At 28.2% G+C, this 20732-nt stretch overlaps 1 protein-coding gene across 1 annotated transcript in view; it reads right to left on the bottom strand.

Moving 5' to 3' along the window:
* The window catches only part of LOC135961581 (cyclic nucleotide-gated channel rod photoreceptor subunit alpha), a 494477-nt gene extending 473969 nt beyond the window's left edge, over positions 1–20508 (bottom strand). Inside the window, exon 1 of the mRNA XM_065513094.1 lies at positions 20396–20508. The gene's annotated coding sequence lies outside the window, so the exon portion shown is untranslated. The remainder of the gene's footprint in view (positions 1–20395) is intronic.
* Between the last annotated feature and the right edge of the window lie 224 nt (positions 20509–20732).

The raw sequence follows: 20732 nt of genomic DNA, 5'->3' as shown, positions 1-20732 counted from the left end.
ATTTGTTCTTTAATATATATTTTTAATTATAATAATTTAAAATACTTTTCGTATATCTTTTGTTATCATCTAATTCTATTAAACTTTTTGCTATCTGTTTGTCTTTAGTTTTTTTTTTTTTTTTTGTTCTTCTTTAATACAAATTAGAACTTTTAAGTTTAATCCAATAACTTTGTGGATACATAAACTACAGCAAACAAAGAACTTTTTCACCCATACAGCTGACATTTAAACAAGAAAAAAAAAACAAGAATAAAAAACCATAAAGTACAGCAATGTAAAAAAAGAAGAAAATGAAATAAATAAAAATTGTAATACCCTACTGGGGCAAGGACCACAACATTACATGGCATATCACCGTTGACTGGTCACTATATTTGTGAGAAAATTAAAATTTTAAAATAATCTGTAAATATTATGCACAGGTTAAAGAAATTCTATCTTGCATTGATAGTTCAGTTTGTTGTCACTATTGCACAGTGGTTTATCCTAGACTTTTGTTTTTAAATTGCAGCCAAACCTGAACTTTACCCGATATATTGATGTAAATATAAAATGTGTCCCAAAATAGTTTAGATAGCTACATATTTCTTCAATACTTCGAAAAATAAAAAATAAAAAATTTTTAAATTTTTTTTACAAAATCCAAAACTTTTTTGAATTTTTTTTATCTAAAGAAAGCTTATGTGTTTTCCTTGAAGAGCTTTTTAGTCACTTAGTGAAATGCGATTTGGATATCTATCAAAATAAATGTTTTGTAACTCAATTTTTTACGTTTTTTGCAAAATCAAAAAACTTTATTGACTTTTTTTTCGAAGTGAACCCTCTTTTTATACCCTTCACCTTCATGAGAAAGGTATATATAAGTTTGTCATTCCGTTTGTAATTTCCACAATATAATTTTCCGACCCATATATATATTCTGTATACTTATAGATAGCGGAGTCGATTAAGCCATGTCTGTCTGTAGAAATCAACTTTCCGAAGCCCCCAAATAACTTACATACACGATATCTATTCAATATATATTTAAATGCTATTTAAAATCGAGAAAATCGGTCCACAAATGGCTGAGATATAAGGATAACATTGATTTTTGACCATATATGTATCAGGATTACTAAGTCATTAATATAGACAATATGTATATCTAATGATAGATAAAGACTTTTGCAACGACGTATATAAGACCATAGTAAGTTGGACCAACAATGGGTCAAAACCGGAAAAAATATTTTTTAACCCGAATATTTTTTTTTCACCAAAAGTTTTTTTTTCGCTAAATATTAAAAAAAAACTAAAAAACAAAAAAAATTTTAAATTAAAAAAAAAATAAAAAAACAATTCGAAAAAACTACTTTGGAAAGAAAAAATAAATTTTGTTTACCTAAAAATATTTAAAATTTTTATTTTGAAGTATAATTTGGTTAAGGGTATATAAGAATCGGCACAGCCGAATATAGCTCTCTTACTTGTTAACATTTATTTTTTCCTTTAAAAAGCTTTTTTTCGCTAAGTGGGATGTGAGTAAATAAATGTTTTGCAACTCAAGACATACAATTTTTGACTTTTTTTACAAAATCTAATGTGCTGTTTTTCTATAGCGAACGAGTAGTTTGAGTGGAAATTTAACATGTGTTTGTTATTGTAACAAAAACAAAATACATGTAAAACGTCCACTCAAAACGCTCACTCGATATAGAAAAACAGCACATAAAACTTTCTTTTCCTTTTTTTTTGCTCAAAAGAAAGCTTGCTCTATTCCTTTAAGAGCTTTCTGGTCGGGGATTAATGGGATGCGAGTGGTATATTTAAATAAGTGTTTTGTAACTCAAGATATACAATTTCTTGCAAAATCAAAAACTTTGTTGACTTTTTTTCAAAATGGACCCCTTTTTGTACAAAAAAGTTTAAAAAAAGTCTTGACCCTACCACACATGGCAAATATTTGCTCAAAATAACGTAACTACTTTTTTTGAACAGATTTGTTTGAAATTGTTTACTTGTGTAAGGTCAAATAACATCAAATAATATAAAATTAAATATTTGTTTTGAATCATCCTAAAAACAAACAGTTTTTGAAATAACTAAAAAAATTCAAATATATTTTATTTAGTGGTTACGTCTTTTTCGCCTTTAGACATTTCAAAACTGATAAAGAATTTGACATTAAAAGCCATACAGATATTCATTATTGAATATAAGCCTTCGACATGCAATTAAAAGGTTATGTAGATCATATAATTACTTCTGTAAACATGCAGATAACCATTATTGAATATAAGAAATATCACATTACTTATGTGTTGTAAGAAGGAGAGTAAATTATAACATTGCCAGGTATATATTGCCTTTGTTACGATTTAAAAAAATAAATGTTTTATAATCTTACTTACAATAAAAAGGCAGAAATACGAGTAAGTATACATTAACCTCAAGGTCATATTTTAACACTGACCATTTATTGGAAAATGCATATCGCTTTTCCTCATTGTTTTAAATTTTTTTTTAAATTTCAATGCAAACTGCATACTATAAGTTTTATTTGTCACATGCAATGGTAGGGTATAGATTTATTTAGAAATAATAAAAACAATATACATAATTGGATTAAATGGGAATTTAATTATATAAAGTGCAAATCAGGATATATATATGTATGTTTATTAAGGAGGTCCCGTTTGTATGAAGGAACAATAAGGGGTTAATTTTTTTTTCTCCTGGATCAAATTTTTGAACTGGATTAACGGAAAAATAGTTAATTATTTAAGGTTTTTATAATTTGTATCATATTTTTCGCAAAGAAAATATAAGTATAAAATATTTGTATCAAAAGAAAAGTCTTTAAAATGGCCTTTCAAAATTATTCAAAATTTTGTAATTCTTGCCAAACATTTTTAATTTTGAAAAAAAAAATTTAAAGTATTAAAGTAGTACTTCACAAATCTCCTATAAATTCACGAACCGGTTTTTTCCTTTTTCGAAATCCAATCAAGTTCGAATTTTTTTTGAATTTTTTGTTCGAAACCTATATTCTTAAGTTTACTATATTGTTCTAAACTGCTATATGAATTTGAATTTAAAAGTTTGTAACGGCTGCTTGCAACAATGATCATGTTTATAAACATTTACATCAGTAGAAACATCTACTTATCAACAATGTTGATAACACGCTGTTATTAACATTGTTTATGAGTTTGACAACATTAAGTGTGACCATTGAGGAAATAGAACATTTACGTTTTTACCCCGTTATATTATTCATGAGACTTCTAGAAGATGGCGTTGTGTATATAAATAGTAATAGTAATAGATTTGTGAGTGCGAGCATTACCAGTGTATTTTTGTAAACTATAAAATGTGTGCACGTTAAATGAATAAATACTTTCTACAATTTTTAAACCACTGATCGCTTTTATTTGCAATTAAAAGAAAACGATTTATTTACTGGAAATAAACCACCGTTTTTAAAAGGTAAAAACGTAACAATATGTTCAAAACAATGACAATATGGCATTAAGATTTCCATTGGTATATAATACATTACAATTACATTTTAGTTCAACTAAAATACTTGCAACATTTCAAGCAAACAATTTTTTTTTTTTTTAATTTTATTCGATAAATGAAGAAAATTGGTTATTATATAATAGAAACTTTATTATTTTACGACTTTATAGATATTTTACGTAAACATGTTGTGTCTTGAACATATAGCTAAGATTAGATCGGGAAGGAAATGGTTTGTATGTAAAGTATTACTTTAAACTAATTATTTTACAAAAAAAAATTTATAAAAAGGGCCCATTGGAAATAAAATCGATTTTGCAAAAAACAATTAAAAATTTAATGTTTTGCGTTACAAAATATTTATTTTGATAGATATCCCACTAAGAAACCAAAATTCTCTTAAAGGAATGGACCTAAGATTTCTTTTGAGCAAAAAAATGTTGGAAAAAAATTAAATTTTTCAAAAAAACAGTAAAAAATTGTATGTCTTGAGTTATAAAATATTTATTTTGATAGATATCCCATTCGCATCCCACTAAGCGACCAAAAGGGTCTTCAAGGAAAATATCTCAGCTTTTGTTTGAGCTAGATGTCCCACTCGCATCCCGACCAAATAGGTCTTCAAGGAAAATATCTAAGCTTTTTTTAAAGTAAAAAGGTCCATTTTAAAAAAAAGTTTTTCGGAAAAAAAAAATATTAAAAATTTTTTATTTTTTTTTTTAAATATATTTTTCGAAATATTGAAGACAAATCTATCTAAACTATTTGGGACACATTTTGTTAAGAGCAATAGGTAAAAAGTTACATGGATAAGAAAAAACACCTACTTGTTGAAAAAATGTGTCTGAGTTACAATTAGGGTATTCATTCGACTAATGATCGTTCGATTAATCGAATAATTTCTTACGAATAATTATTCGAACAATTTAAAAATGTCCATTTTCGAATAACGAATAATTCGAACAATTTTATGTAGAATAATTGAATAAAACGAATAAATGTTCATATATATTGAAATTTATTAAATTGCTTAAAATTTTTCATAATTCCAAATTTAAATAAGTAGTAATGACTTACAAAAATTGTATTGTTTCTGAAATTCGACATATAACTAAAGACCAAAGGAATTTCGGTCACTGTAGGTGAGTGTTCCGATAGCTCCTTCTATAAATATATAAATATTACTGCAAGAATTTACAATTCTAAAAACAAATCTTTCAAAATTTTTAACTTAGAACTTGAACCAATGAAAATAAAAGGTACGGAATAAAATATTTGTTATTTAGCTGGCGAAATACTAGAAGAATCGCAATTAATAATCAAAATATTAACTTATATTAGAGTGGAGTTGAATGTGATGGAGAATGTGATTTTGAAGCGGTCGTTGAAAGTGATATTGAGGATGACATTTATAATGATTACATTGAAATAGATGAAGGCCATGATCTTAAAATATATGTATATAAGTGATGTTATTAACCGCGTACGTAAGTGTTGCAAAATTTTTAACTAACTTTTTGTTGCAAGAAAAGCATGAAGTTCGTCTTATACATGAATTTGAACATCGTTGAACATTTTTGTCTAACATGGTAATAAACTTTTTGCGTATTTGTAAATGCGTCAATCATGCACTGCCTGACTTCAAATTAGCCATGTTCACTGATAATGATATCAAACTTTGGACAGATTCCCTTTATTGTGTAATTCCCCAAGACCACTTCATTAAGCAAAGATTCGGCAACGTTGATAGAGCTTAAACTTAAATAGTTTAGAAATAGTGAATAATTAATTTACTAAAGAATTAGTTACTCAATTTAAAACCCGAATTAATGAACGACATAAAAAAGTTCTTAATACGTTTGTATTGTATTTGAAATCAGAATTCAGTCAATTGTTTTGTAGATTGTTCGGGAGTTAATCTGATCAGAATATTTCTGTTGATAATTTAATAATGGACTTTGTTTTCAAATGTTTTTTTTAACATTATCCATACTTGTATTGTTAACTTTAACGTTACTTCTTTGTTTTTCTTTTACAATAAAATATTAAAAAACCGACATCAAAACTTCATTCTTTACTTTTTTAAAAAAATTTAAATTATTCGTATAATTCGATTAATTTTAAACGTGTGATCGAATTATTCGAACAAGTTATAATCTCTTATTCGAATTATTCGTTTTATTTGAACAAGAGAAAAATCGAATAATTCGAATACTCTAGTTAATATCCAATATTCAACCCGACCGGAAGACATCGATTTCAAAAGTTGGTTCACTTGACATGAAATGCCCCATACATTCAAATTTTAAAAACTTTTTTGCAAAAATTTGCACAATTTCGAATAATTTTTGCACTTTTCAAAATCCTCCCACATGATATCAATATTTCATTTATATGTTTCTTTTGCTATTAATATGAAAAAAAATCAAAAAAAAACCTTAAAAAAGAACTTATTGATCCTTTGATCTAGCTTACCAAATACAGGACAAACATTCATAGAAAGAATTAGATTTTTATTTTAGCTGGGAACATACGCAACATAATGTTTTGGGTACCCTAATGTATTTAAAAAAAAGTTGAGAGAAATTTTAATTAAATAAATTAAATAATATGTAAACAAAAACTAAAACAACTATGCCAATAACTATGAAAAAGCACGAACTTCCCTCAGAGTTTTAAAAGTGTGTGTTATTTCGGAAGTAAAACACAATATCTCAACTGTGATAAATTTCAGTTATACAAAATATAGTATCGTCTAAAAACTTACATGGTCTTTTTAGTCCTTCACGGTTTTTTATACCCACCATCAAAAATTATTTGGGGGGTATATTGATTTTGTCATTCCGTTTGTAACACATCTAAATATTCATCGCAGAACCACATTCTGGGTCCTCATACGATTATAAAATGAAAGAACAATGTATAGTTATCATAACCATGCCCAACCATGTTTTTTCTCTGCATGTTGAGAATACACTCTTTCAAATATAAATTTCCCCTTTTGCAATAACTTTATTTTCCCACAATGTACTTGCTAGTTGTTTTTGTTTTGTATTTATTTATTTTTGTTGTTGTCGTTTTATTTATTTTTTATTCTCATGTCTGGCAACCACAATTTGTAATTTTTCATAAACATTTTTCAAAAAGTTATGATGTTGTCAGTGATGTTGGTTTCATTATTAAATCAAGAAACTTAGTTTTTTTTTGTTTGCCTTTCATTCATTCCACACACTATGTTCGAACAAGACAAAAAAAATATCTCTACCGCGTTCCAGGTAAAACAGTCAACTAATTGAGAGTAAGAAACGTGTAATCGGCAAACAAACAAAAACAAATTATAAAAATCAGGGCAGCCACAAATGAAAAACTTTGTTTTTACAATATTTCTCTGTATTTTTTTGTTTGCACTTTTTTTATTGGTAAATAATTAAATAAGGATAACAAAGGAATAAAAAACAGGATTGTATAAATTTCATTGGGTGTTTTAAAAGGGCAGACTTAAGAGGCATTTTAAAACACTGTCCCTAGCAGCTTTTTCTATTGTAGAAGTCATAATGTTTAAATTCGTGGTGGCTGAAATCGTCTTCTGATCGCTATAGTAACAATATTCGGGAAGAAGTGTGCAACTACAGTCTTACAGTCACACTTTTTAGTGACTTCTAGAAGTAACGTATACGACTCTTCTGGATGTGTCAAAAAAGTGACCTTTTTAATAAAATTCAACTTTTATTGTTTTTAATTTTTATTTTTTTTATCTTAACAATAATAACTTTTGCAACTGCCCTTGTATTTACCTTTAGTTGGCTGGTTAAATTTTTTTTACTAAATATTTGCGTTCGACTTAATTTAATTGAAGTTAATTTAAGACTTGACAAAAAGTAACCGCAATAATAACAGTTTGTAAAAAAAAATATGTTTTATTTAACAACAAAAAAACTTAAAAAAATGCATAAATAATATACGATTATGTATTGTTGAAAGCCATATAAAGATCCGATAAATGTGTTAAAAAAAATATTGAGGTTAGGCAGACAAAATATGTTGTTTTAAAAGCTTTTAATAACTTTTAACACCGTGTAACTATGACATTTAGTTCTATACTAGGGTGCTTTTTTAAAAAATAACTGTCAGTTTATTACATTTAAAACTGACAGAATGTTGAAACGCTTATAATTTGTTAAAGTTGTAGGATATTTAAGATTCAGCATAGCCGAATAAAAGATAATTTTAATTTTTTAAAAAAAATCTGTAATTTTTTACAAAAAAATCATTACTACAAAATAAAACATTTATGTATGAACAAAAAAGTTGATTTCGCCAAAACAAAAATGTTTTTTACAATGAGCTTTTATAAAAAAAAGCTTTTATCTAACTTTTTACAAAAAAAATCGTTACTACAAAATAAAACATTTATGTATGAACAAAAAAGGTTTTTTCGCCAAAAAAAATATTTTTTACAATGAGCTTTTATAAAAAAAAAAGCTTTTGCTCAAAAAATAAAAAAATGGTTTAACAATGACTAAAAAAACTTTTTTTTACAAAATGCTTTCGAGAAGCTTTTACTTCAAATATAAAATTGTTGTAAAAATCAAAAAAAATTATTCTCCTAAAGATTAAAATATTTGTTTAAAAAGCTTTTAAAATAAACTTTTAGAGACAACATCATTGAAAGAAACTAAGAATATCAGTATTAAACCATTTCCCAAGAGAAATTCAAATGTCGTTGGTAAAATTAAAATAGAATGCTTATTCATTAATGAAACAATATTGTTAAGTTTTTACCTTTTAAAAACGGTGGTTTATTTCCTTTAAATAAACCTAATCCTTTCATTGCAAATAAAAGCAGTTTAGTAGTTTAAAATTGCAACAATTCTTTATTAATTTAAATTTATACATCAATTTAAATAGTCACTATTTGAATACACAGTAAAGACACTCGCTATAGCTCAAGGGTTTCCTATACAGTAGAGACTCGCACTATGGCTCAAGATGTTCTATATAGAAAAATCTCCGACTATAGCTCAAGCTTTTCTAGACAGTAAATACTCTTGAAATCAAATTTATGTCTGTGGTAAAAAAAAACCGAGATATTCATTAACGAATATTTATACCCTACACCACCATATTGCGTATTATGCGTTTGTGCAGATGTTTCTAACGCCCAAAAATATTAGTCTAACACCCACCTTAAAGTATACCGATCGACTTAGAATCACTTTCTGAGTCGATTAAACGATGTCCGTCCGTCCGTCTGGTTGGCTGGCTGGCTGGCTGGCTGGCTGTCCATGTAAAACTTTTGCGCAGAGTACAGGTCGCAATTTTGAAGATATTTCGATCAAATTTGGTACATATTACTTTTCCGGCCCAAGGACCAAGCCTATTTAAACTGGCTGAAATCGGTCCATTATTTCAGCTAGCCCCCATACAAATGTCCTTCCGAAATTGGACTATATCGGTCATAAATGTTTAATTTATCTATGTATCTACACAAATTTCGTTCCAAATAAGTTTTATATATACAAAATTCATGTCACCAAATTTTGTTACGATCGGTCCATAATTAGTCATAGCTTCCATATAGATCCGCTTCCGAAAATCACTTTAACGTGCATAAATCGCTTAAAAATGTTGGTATACACTAGGGTATTCAATCGATTAACCGTTAATCGGTTAACCGATTAATTTTGGACGGTTAACTGTTCGAATAATTTGAAATTGCCAATTTTCGATTAACCGATTAACCGAAATTCCTTTTTTTGCACTTTAACATTTTTTTTGTATTTATTTTCCCGTTTCAATTCAAATACAAATTTCAAATTAAAATTATATATTTTTGAACATGCAATAAACATGATTAGTGAATATGTATAACAACTGACATATTTAATTTACATGTATTTGAAACTTTGTTTGTATTTACATGTATAGACGAAACTTTTTTGAAATGAATATTTGATCATAACTAAACGAAACTATTAAATTAGTCAAAAACTAAAACTAAAAGATTATTTCAGAAGATTTCACTAAAACCCTAAAAAACTCACACATCGCTCATTTGCTGCAAATAATTAAAAAATTGTCGTTTCGAGAAAAACGTCTTTGAATAATTTAAACCATTTTACTATTTCTTAAATAAATTTTCAAGAAATCATACGATATATAATAGTAGATGTTAATATCTTTCTAATCTGTATTTAACACAAATTTTTACTTGTCAAATATACAAGAAAACATGAATTTTAATTTTGATGTTTATAAAAAAAAAACACTCTCACACAAAAAATAATTGACTTTTTTGAAAACTGATGAAACTATATGAAAGATTATAGAACAGCGCATATTTTGTATTACTCAGTTCATAAAACACGGATTTTGAGTTATGACGTTGTTGCAGCAAATAGTCGATATGTTTATAAAAATGATCTCAAATGCCTTATTTGCTGATTTTTATGTTTTTGTACACAAAATTCGTTGTATTTTCAATTTAAAATGAAAATAAAAATTATTCGGTTAATCGGATAATTTTAAATTAACCGATTATTAACCGATTAAACCTAAACCTCGATTAATTATTTGCTCGATTAACTGATTAAACCAGAAACCCGATTAATTGAATACCCTAGTATACACACAAAATTCAACATAGTTAACTTTAATATAGACATAAATCACACGACCTAATTTTATGATGATCGGTCCATAATTGGTCATAGCTCCCATATAAGGCCCACTTCCGAAAATCACTCACGAATATAAATTATTGATATTTTAAAAGAAAAATGTTTTTACTCATTTACTTGGTGTAGGGTATTATATGGTCGGGCTTGACCGACCATACTTTCTTACTTGTTTTTTAAAAATAGATTTCTTTAATTTGTTTATAAATAGAAAGTGCTATCAAAAAGCCTATGGCTGATCTAATCTAATATTTTTTAGTAATTTAATTAAAATGTAGAGCAGTTCTGCAACAATTGGGAGTATTCAGTGCAAATGTTCGAAAAAGCTGATATTTTAGAAAGTACAGTGTTTTGTGAACAATCAGTGACAATTTTCAACGACATTTCATTTAGTTCTTGTAGAGTAATTAAATTCAGAGCAGTACAAATCTTCCATTACGTGTTGCAAAAAAAATGATTTATAGCAAATTAAACTAATCCAATTATTCCAAAATTAGTCTAACAGCAAATCAAAATTATCTTTAAAGGCCACTCAATATAAATTTATTTCATTCAACATTTAACTTTTTGATCTGGAAATTGTATTGTTTTGTCACGCCCTTTTTATTGGTTTCAAATAAAACTTAAACTAATATAATGAAGTTTAATTTATAATGCAGTTGATGTTTATTTTTACAGCACGTATGATAAACTGACTCACTGCAACTTGCTGTACCTATTTATATACACAGTACCATATTCTAGAAGCATCATTAATTATCTAACGGCAGCACTGTGCTGCCAAGTATCTACTTATGACAAGGTATACAAAAGCTGTTGGATGTGGAAACGTTAAATGTTAGAATCGTTAAATTCAAATTGACAGTGGAATTTCGTAACAATATATAAGAAAAATTATTCCGTTTGTATGGAGGAAAATTAAATTGGCGTTTGTTTGAGAAAGTTTAGCTTGTTTGGGGACACTATTTCTCAATATTGATATCCTGGTGTCTGTATTTTGTGAGCTAGATCAAAGTATGAAACGGTATTTTTTAAGGATCTTAATATTTTTTTTCTTATTTCTTCCAATTGAATACATATGAAATATTGGTATCATTTGAAAAGCCTTTGACTCTAGTACAAAAATGTTTAAAAAACTGGTTTCTTAGAATGAATTAAACTTTAATTTTAGTGGGGGGAACATTTGGGACAACCATAATATATGAGCTTAAGTGAACATGATTAATAGAAATAAGTATGGCTCTCAAAAGACCACATATTAATGTTTATTTCGTCCTCACAAGAATATTTATCAGAAATTGTTTTGTTTACGAACCACACCATCACCAAATAATAAAAAATAAATAGAAAAGTAATACGAATTTTAAAATTCTTTGAATACAACATGACATAAAAAGTTTGTACGAGACTACATATTCCACATATACATTAGGGGTGACCTTATTTTGCACGTCTTCTATGCTCCCAAGGTCAAAAATTGTTAGGGGTTATATGGTGGGTAGGGTCAATTACGTACCTATCCTCACGATATTAATTATTATAACACAATTATGAATGTTCAAGTCATTTTCTGAGGGGGACCTTTTATGGGGACTAGGGACAATTTTTTCCCGATTTTCGTCATACTCTACAGTATAATATCAGAGTACTTAGAACTAATTTGTGCAAAATTTTAAAGATATTCCGGTGGGTGGTTGTATGGGAGCTAGGTGAAAACATTAACCGTTACACATCGTTACAGAATGACGTCAGTATTCGAGTTTAACTTACCCTACAAATGCACCAGGGGCGACGCTATGGGGATCAAAGTAAGTTTCTTTTAGAACATATGTATCAAGCCCTTAGCGCCAAATTATCGTAAGAGACATTTTCTAAATTTTTTTTATTGCAAAAATTAAAATTTTATAGACCGACTGATGTTTTAGCGTTCTCAGAATATCTAAATTGTTAATAACTTCAAAATTATAGGGGTAAGATTTTATCGTAAGTCAATGTTTACCTTTTACAGTAAAACGAATTTTATCGTAAGCGACACATAGTTGTATATAAAAAAAAGAAGGAAATAAATCTGTAACTTCTTAATGGTTAGATTGGTTTGAATGAAATTTCACATTCGTAAAGAAGAAGTGCTGTCGAGTTTAAGTTCTGAATGTGGACCTCATGGGCCCACCAGGGGCGCGACCAAGGGCCCTCAAAGTAGGACACCTCGGGTATGTTACATTTTTAAAACGATCCTATTTCTTCGTTTGTGTTCCGATTTCAAAAAAATTACACATATAAAATCTTTTCATCAAGCGCTACAAAAGACCTAGCAATTACCTCTTATAGCTTATGAGATATTCGAATTTGAAAATTAAACCAGTTTTTTGATAACGGCGTATCCAAATATTTTCCGATTTTCTCCAGTTTTCCTACATTGGGCTAACAACATATGTATGTGTCAAATAGAAAAAGAATTGTTTAAAAATAATGACTAAGTCCAAGGTTATATGCATTTGAATTTAAGAAATTTTAAAAAACCGATTTTTCGCTAATTTTTTGGCTAAAAAGAACTTTTTTTCTTTTTAAGTTATCACAAAAAATGTCTAAGAATTTATACTTTCTGAAAGCTAAGTTTTCATAAAATATTTTAAATGAAATATAATATATTAAATTTTTGTTACCAAAGGGACCAGGTCCATTCAAAAAACACCTATTTTTTAATGTAATATTAAACTTTAGGGCAAAAATTCTCAAATCGCATATTCGATATCAAAATATAGTAACCGATTTTAGATGGCCCAATATGCTTTTAATTATTTTGTAAAGGGTTCCGATAACTCCGACCCTGGTATGGATATAATAGCCAAAAAACTAAAAATTTCCATTTTTGGGATTTTTCAACACTTTTTTGGGAATTGCGGGATTACTGATAATAAATTTCAAAATTCGTTTTTATTTTTGCATTTTAAATAGAAAATTTTACATAACTGTGAAATTTCATTAAAAACTATTCATAAATAACAATTTTATTTCAATTCGAAAAATTCAATAAAAAAACATTTTTTGTCATATTTTTCAATAAAGTATTCCATGAATTTTTAATTGTTAATTTTTAATTTTTAAATATTTTTAAAAAATAGACAAATAGCTTGAACGAAATTATATTATATCGCATTATAACATTTTTAATTCTATGTATAAATTTCAAAATAATCGAAAAAACCTTCTCCTGTAAAATGTGTGTTTTGTCGCTTACGATAATTTGGTTCTAAGGGCTCGATATAACAATTTTATGGTTTTCTGTAAGGTATCTTTACGGAGATCAGTTTGGTATAAAAAACATATCCTATTTTTCGAATATATTGCCCCTAAGCCCTTCGGAATTCAACCTATTTTTTATCAAAATTTCAAATTTGGGCCACATGTTCCAAAATCCCAAGGCTAGGATCTGAAAACGGAAAGTAGCTATGGAAACCTTGACGTGTTTCCTATTTATTCCCAAAGGAAATGTAAACCCTATTTGGCAAAATTTAAAAACATACATTTTTTGGGATTTTCCCTAAAATTTTCAGAAATTGCGGGATTCTCTTTGACCTTTTGACAAGTTTTTTTACACTTGGTTATTTAAAATGACAAATTTAAAAAACGTTGTAAATTTCATTGAGTTTTGTTAATAAATAAAGATTTTATTACATATTTATTGAGTTTCTAAAACTAAAATTTGTATCAAACTTTTAATTGAATTGCAAATATTATGAATAATTTGCTCCACATTTATTCCGAACTAATTTTTTTGTTTAGATAATTTAATGTTTGGTCTTACAAAAAAATTCAAATTAATATCTTAATTAGATTCAAAAATAAGCCACTTTTAAAACTCAATCCTTCAAAAATATTGAACTTTTTCATTAAAAAAAATTTGTTTAAATTTTCTTAATATTTTATTCGACAACAAGTCAATAGTTCTGACTTTTTATACTCAAATATGAAAAAACTGCAACATTTATGAAAGACGGAGTTTTAAATTTGCATATTTTCAATATAATGGAGATATTGACTTGAATGGGAAAAAAAAATGTCGAAGGTACCATAATTTGAGCCTCCATAGCGCCGCTCCTGGTGCATTTGTAGAGTACATTTTAATAACTTAAACTAAAATGCTCCTTGTCTGAGCCCACGTCTGTCCCACTGTGCGTTAATTGCAATATTCAACAACAACCTTATCAACAGAGAGTATTTTCATCTAGCTCCTTTCGTTTGGACCCTATCGTGTTTTCAACAGACAGACAGATGGACGTACGTGCTAGATCGTCTTAAAATCTTATGAAGACCCATAATATTCCAACATCTATGGATAAATTTAATACAAAGACTATTTTTAATTGATTTTTTTTTCTCATTTTGATAAAAAAGGTTTGCATTTTAAATAATGGAGAATAACTTTAGACCTTGCGAGCATCGCTAATTCTCAAAGTGCAAAATAAATACCAACCTAATAGAAACTAACAATAACAGCAAATTAATATGTGAATACATCCATATACACAAAATGAAATATCTTATTTTCGAATGCCATAATATATATTAATTTGTTTTTGTTTTTCTTCCCATGATTGTTCCTATATTCATCTCAATTTTCTGTCGATTCATGGATATATTTTTTTTTTACCAGTTTTCAGTTTTGTTTTCTGTTTTTTGGCTTTACTCGAAGGATAAAAACGACACTCATACAGAAATTTGTTGCGGCACAAACGTGACTAAAATTTCTAAAATATAAATTACGTTAAATTAAGGTTTTCAAAATAACACAAATATTTTATGATTTTCAAACAACATGAAAACTCCACTTGACTCTTACCCAAAGAATAACACAGGGCAAAAACTGCTGGATGAACTAAAGTAGAAATGGCTGTACTTGGTAAATGAAACGTCTGGTAGGGAATATTTAAAACAAATAACATTTTCATCTTTCATTCATTTTAGCCATGTTGGTCATGGCTTATGTAATTCAGCTGCTATTGTATCTTAACTGCGAACGAAATTATTCAATAGGGAGCCATCGCCGTGCTCAGTAAACGAAATAATATAATTTTATAATTTCACAGAAGCTGCAACCAACAAAAAAAAAACATAAAATCTCATTTTAAATTGAATAAATTTGTATGTGGGCTCAAGAAATATTTGAGACAATAAAGTTATTGGTTGAAATAAAATTAAGAACAGTAACCTCTTTGCCACTGCAAACGAATTTACAAAGTGTGAAACCTGGGTGGCAAGAATAAAAAGAGACATGCCTGGGAATTATGAAATTTTTGTTTAAAGAAATTTCATCACAAAAAGTTCTACCAAACAAATAAGTTTTTAAACAATGATATCACAGGTCTACAATGATTTCGGTGCCGCCAAAACTTAAACTGATTTTAAGTATATTTTATACCCTGATTATGAGTGTAACGTTTTGGACGCCCAGTTGAGCGCTCTACACCCGAAACAATTGAAAAAAATAACGATTGGTCAGGGCAGCCGTTTTTTCTGGGAGGTACGCAGTATAATCCATACATAAAAAACAAGTAAGAGAGCTATATTCGGCTGTGCCGAATCTTATATAACCTTCACCAAATTATACTTAAAAAAATTAAATATTTTTAGGTAAACAATTTTTTTTCCAAAGTTGTTTTTTTTCATTTTTTGGAATTTCTTTTTTCAAATTGTTATTTTAAAATTTTTTTTTTAATTTTAAATTTAAAAAAAAAATTTTTTTTTTTTGGAGAAAAAAATAAATTCGGGTTAAAAAATATTTTTTTCCGATTTTAACCTATTGTAGGTCCAACTTACTATGGTCCTATATACGCCGTTGCAAAGGTCTTTGAAATATCTATCATTAGATATCCATATTGTCTATATTAATCCAGATATAGGTAAAAAATCGAGGTTGTCCTGGTATTTTACTCATATCTTAGCCATTTGTGGAACGATTTTGCTGATTTTAATTAGGAGACTTCTCGAAAGCATGTCTGATAGAATTATTGAAGATTTGGATCCCGAAGATATCTGGGGTCTTCAGAAAATTGAGTTCAACAGACAGACAGACGGACAATTATAGGGTCGGAAAATTATATTGTGGAAATTACAAACGGAATGACAAACTTATATATACCCTTCTCACGAAGGTGAAGGGTATAAAAATTATCAACTTATTGGATCGTTTTAATGAGAAAAAGGTTATTTTTCACCAAGAATATGTAATGGTACTCACATATGTGGGTATTTCTTTGTTTCCAAACCTGAAGAAATGGCTGAGCGGAAAGAGATTTGTCCCCAACGATGAAATCATATCACAATCAAATATCTATTTTGATGACCTCGACAAATCTAATTTTTTGGAAGGAATAAAAAAATTAGAAAATCGTTGGATAAAGTGTAAAGAGCTCTAAGGAGACTTTGTTGAAAAATAATAAATAAATTGAATTTTTTATCCAAAAACCTGTGTTTCATTCAAAAAGTCAAGGACATTTAAAAATAAAAATAATAAAACTCAATTTCTTTGGTAAAAAAAAACTGTTGATTCGATTGCTCACCAAAGCTTATGGTGAATGTGTTCAACGAGCGAGAGATGTTTTTTTCGTTTAATAAGTGGCGATTTTAACACGGAATACAAATATCGCCCAGACCAGCCAACAAAGTTTGAAGACCAAGGATTGTAGGCATTACTCCATGAAGATTGTTATCAAACTCAACAAGAGCTTGCAAAATCATAGGGAGCTACTCAAGGAGCAATTTCAAAACGCAGGATTCATCCAAAATCAATGAAAATATCTAAGCTTGTCCTTGTCTAAATGTGTCCATTTTGAAATGGACATATTCGAAAAATAGGACATGTTTTCTATAGCAAAATATTTTCCGTAAAGATACCATACAGAAAAATATAAAATTGATATATGTTTTTAAAGAAAGTTAATTTTAATAAAAAAAATAGTTAAGTCACCTTTTCGCCAAAAAAGAGCAAAAATCTATTATTTTTTGATTTTTGAAATTTAAAATCGTTTATTTTTGGATCTATAATTGATATTGCTCTGAAATCTTTTGTATTTTATTGGTAATTTAGTTGTCTAACAAACGAAAGCGGAACAAGGTATGGCAACATTTTTGAAATGCCTATAACGGAAAATATAAGAGATAAATAGCACACGCAAGCATTTTTTTCAAAACCAAGCCAAACGCTTTCCAAAAATATAAAAATCTTTGAATTCGGATGGAAAACAAAAAATTTCAATTTTAAAAAAAAAAAAATTACATGTCGAAGGTACACTAATTAGAGCCTCCATAACTTCGCCCCTGGACCATTTGAAGGGCCGATTTTAGTAACTTAAACTTAAATACTCCTTGGCTTTTCTCACGTCAAATTTTATCACGATCAGAGCAGCTGACACCACTGTGCAGTGTTCTCCTATGTTTAATACTGCAATAGTCGGCAATGCAGTGCACAAAAATATATTAGAAAATGGCAAGATTCTGTAAATTTTCTGTTAGTTGTTGTTAAAAATGTATACAATTTATAAGAATTAAAAAATTTATAAAAGACTTTTTGCAAAAATATGGGAAAAAATGTTAAAATGTTATTAGAGGGTATTTGTTTTACCTTTTGTTGAATAAAAAATTTGAAGATAGATTTTAATAATTTAGGAGCTTGTTTTGTTTGGAACATTGCTTTCTATGCGTTTGGAAAAAATTAACATCGTAGCTGCATTTCCCAACTTTTTATAACGTTTTAAAAAACAAAAATTTCAAAATTTTGATAATTTCATTTTTTTTTTTTGCCAAAAAAAAATATATATATTTCTAAAACGACTACGAAAATTAAAAAAAAAAAAGTCTTGCTTAAAGATAATTTTATTTTTGAATTTCGGTTTTTTGAGTTTATTTAATAAGCTAAACCGTTTTTGAGTTACGCGAATATATGTTGTGCAACCTCCTGCATTTTCGAAATAACGGTATATCTCGAAAACAAGAGCTAAAGTTCGAAAACGAAATTCCATACATTTGCACCGAAAAAATGTTCTGAAACGAAATTTATTTCGGTGCAAATGTATGCAATTTCGTTTTCGGTGCCGATTACGGTGTATGCGGAAACGTAGCTTAAGCTCCATACATTTTTTTGCAAAATTATAAGGAGTTGTCGTAAAGTGCTGAAATTTGGCACCGAGAATTATATGGACCAAACTAAGAAAAAAATCAAATTTTATCAAAATCGACCACGCCCACTGCCTATGCAATCCAGATATATTTTTTCGCATAAAATTTTTCCTAACAAGTAAAAGTCTAGAAATTTGGTATATATTTTCTGAAACAAAAGAAGAACGTATGCTAAGTTTTATTAAAATCGGCCATGCCCACCACATACCGCCCATGCAGTCCAAATGCAATACATTTTTGTGCAAAAATTATAAGGAGTGGTCGTGGAACATTGAAATTTGGCACCGGACTAAATTAAGAAAAAAAATAAATTTTATCAAAATCGTCCACGCCCAACGCCCACTGCCCATACAATCCAAATAGATTTTTTCGCATAAAATTGTTTTTATATATTTATTGAAACAAAAAAGGAACGCATGCCGAATTTCAATAAAATCGGTCACGCCCACTGCCCACAAGTAACCCATACATAGATAAGAATTTTTTTGATATTTCGTTTATTATTCGACAAAAAATGTTAAGTTTCATTCTGTTCCGAAAACTTCCGAAAACAATTTTTTTTTAATCGAAACAAGACACTCCCACTTTTTATTTTATTAAAGAAACAGCTTTGGGGGTAGGTGGGGCTACATTTTTATACCCTACACCACCATAGTGGAGAGGGTATTATGCGATTGTGCAGATGTTTGTAACGCCCAAAAATATTGGTCTAACACCCACCTTAAAGTATACCGATCGACTTAGAATCACTTTCTGAATCGACTGAACGATGTCCGTCCGTCCGTCTGGTTGGCTGGTTGTCCATTTAAACCTTGTGCGCAGAGTACAGGTGAAGATATTTCGATCAAATTTGGTACATATTATTTTTTTGGCCCTAGGACGAAACCTATTGAAAATGGCTGAAATCGATCCATTATTTTACCTAGACCCCATACAAATGTTCTTCCGAAATTGGACTTTATCGGTCATAAATATTTAATTTATAAATATATCTCCACAAAATTGCGCTCCAAATAAGTTTTATATATACAAAATTCATGTCACCAAATTTTGTTACGATCCGTCCATAATTAGTCATAGCTCCCATATAGACCCGCTTCCGAAAATCACTTTAACGTGCATAAATCGCTTAAAAATTTTGGTATACTCACAAAATTCAACATAGTAAACCTTCATATAGACATAAATCACACGGCCTAATTTCATGGTGATCGGTTCATAATTGGTCATAGCCCCCATATAAGGTCCACTTGCGAAAATCACTCAAAAATATAAATTATTGAAATTTTTAAAGAAAAATGTTTTTGTTCTTTTACTTAGTGTAGGGTATTATATGGTCTTGACCGACCATACTTTCTTACATGTTTTTCCATGGAAAATCAAAAATAATATAACTTTTAGAGACTTATAGATTTGGGCATATCTTCTTTACGGTTTATGATATCCCCATAATATTTTTTTTATTTATTTTTATTTTTTATTTTAAAGGTATGTAAACCACTGAACTGCGTGAAAATATAAGTAAATTTTTGCTTAACACCCTTGCATGGACTTTACTTCAATTTTTTAAAAATAAAATTTTTCGTAAAACTATAAGTGTACATTTCATCTTTAAACATTTCTCTACAAAACTGCATCATTTGATTTTTGAAAAATTTACTTTTTGACACCAAAATCCTTCTTGACAGCTTGACATTGTAATTATGAGGTATTAGTGTATTTTTTACCACATATCCGCCATTTATGGACCATTTTTACTAAATTTTTATAACAAAATTCTCAGGTTATAATAAAATAATTATTGTTTCTCCAAAATCAACAATCACATTTTCAAAAATTGTTATTTAACTTTAAAATATACCATTTGTTTGTTTGCAAATATTTATAAATTAAAATATTTATGCAGTTTTCATTTATTTTCGTTTATGTAAATATAATAGCATTAGAAAACGTTTATTTATTAAAACTAAATTAAATATGTAATTTAATAAAAACAAAAATATGAAATATGAATTTGTAATAAACTTACTTACCTTATCTACCTTTAAGAAAGTCGTTTGTAAAATTAACTAAATTTTCAAATAATTTAATATACACACAATATACACTCGAACATTCAAAGTTTTAAGACGATGCAGGCATACCAAAATACACATACATAAGAAAGTATATACATATGTATGTATACATATAATAAACTAATACATGTATAAAAGTATTTATTTATTTATATGTATGGGTTTTTTTCTGTTTCTGGTAATATAGTTGTAGTTTTTGAATTATAAATTGTTGTATGTATGGATATTTTTGCAGTTAAATTGGATAGACACTAACACAGGCAAGTAAAGAGATAGACGAGTTACAACACAC

Source organism: Calliphora vicina, chromosome 5 (genome assembly GCF_958450345.1).
Source record: "Calliphora vicina chromosome 5, idCalVici1.1, whole genome shotgun sequence".
NCBI lineage: Eukaryota > Metazoa > Arthropoda > Insecta > Diptera > Calliphoridae > Calliphora > Calliphora vicina.
The sequence above is the reverse complement of the archived record's forward strand: the minus strand, read 5'-3'. Positions and strand labels throughout refer to the sequence as shown.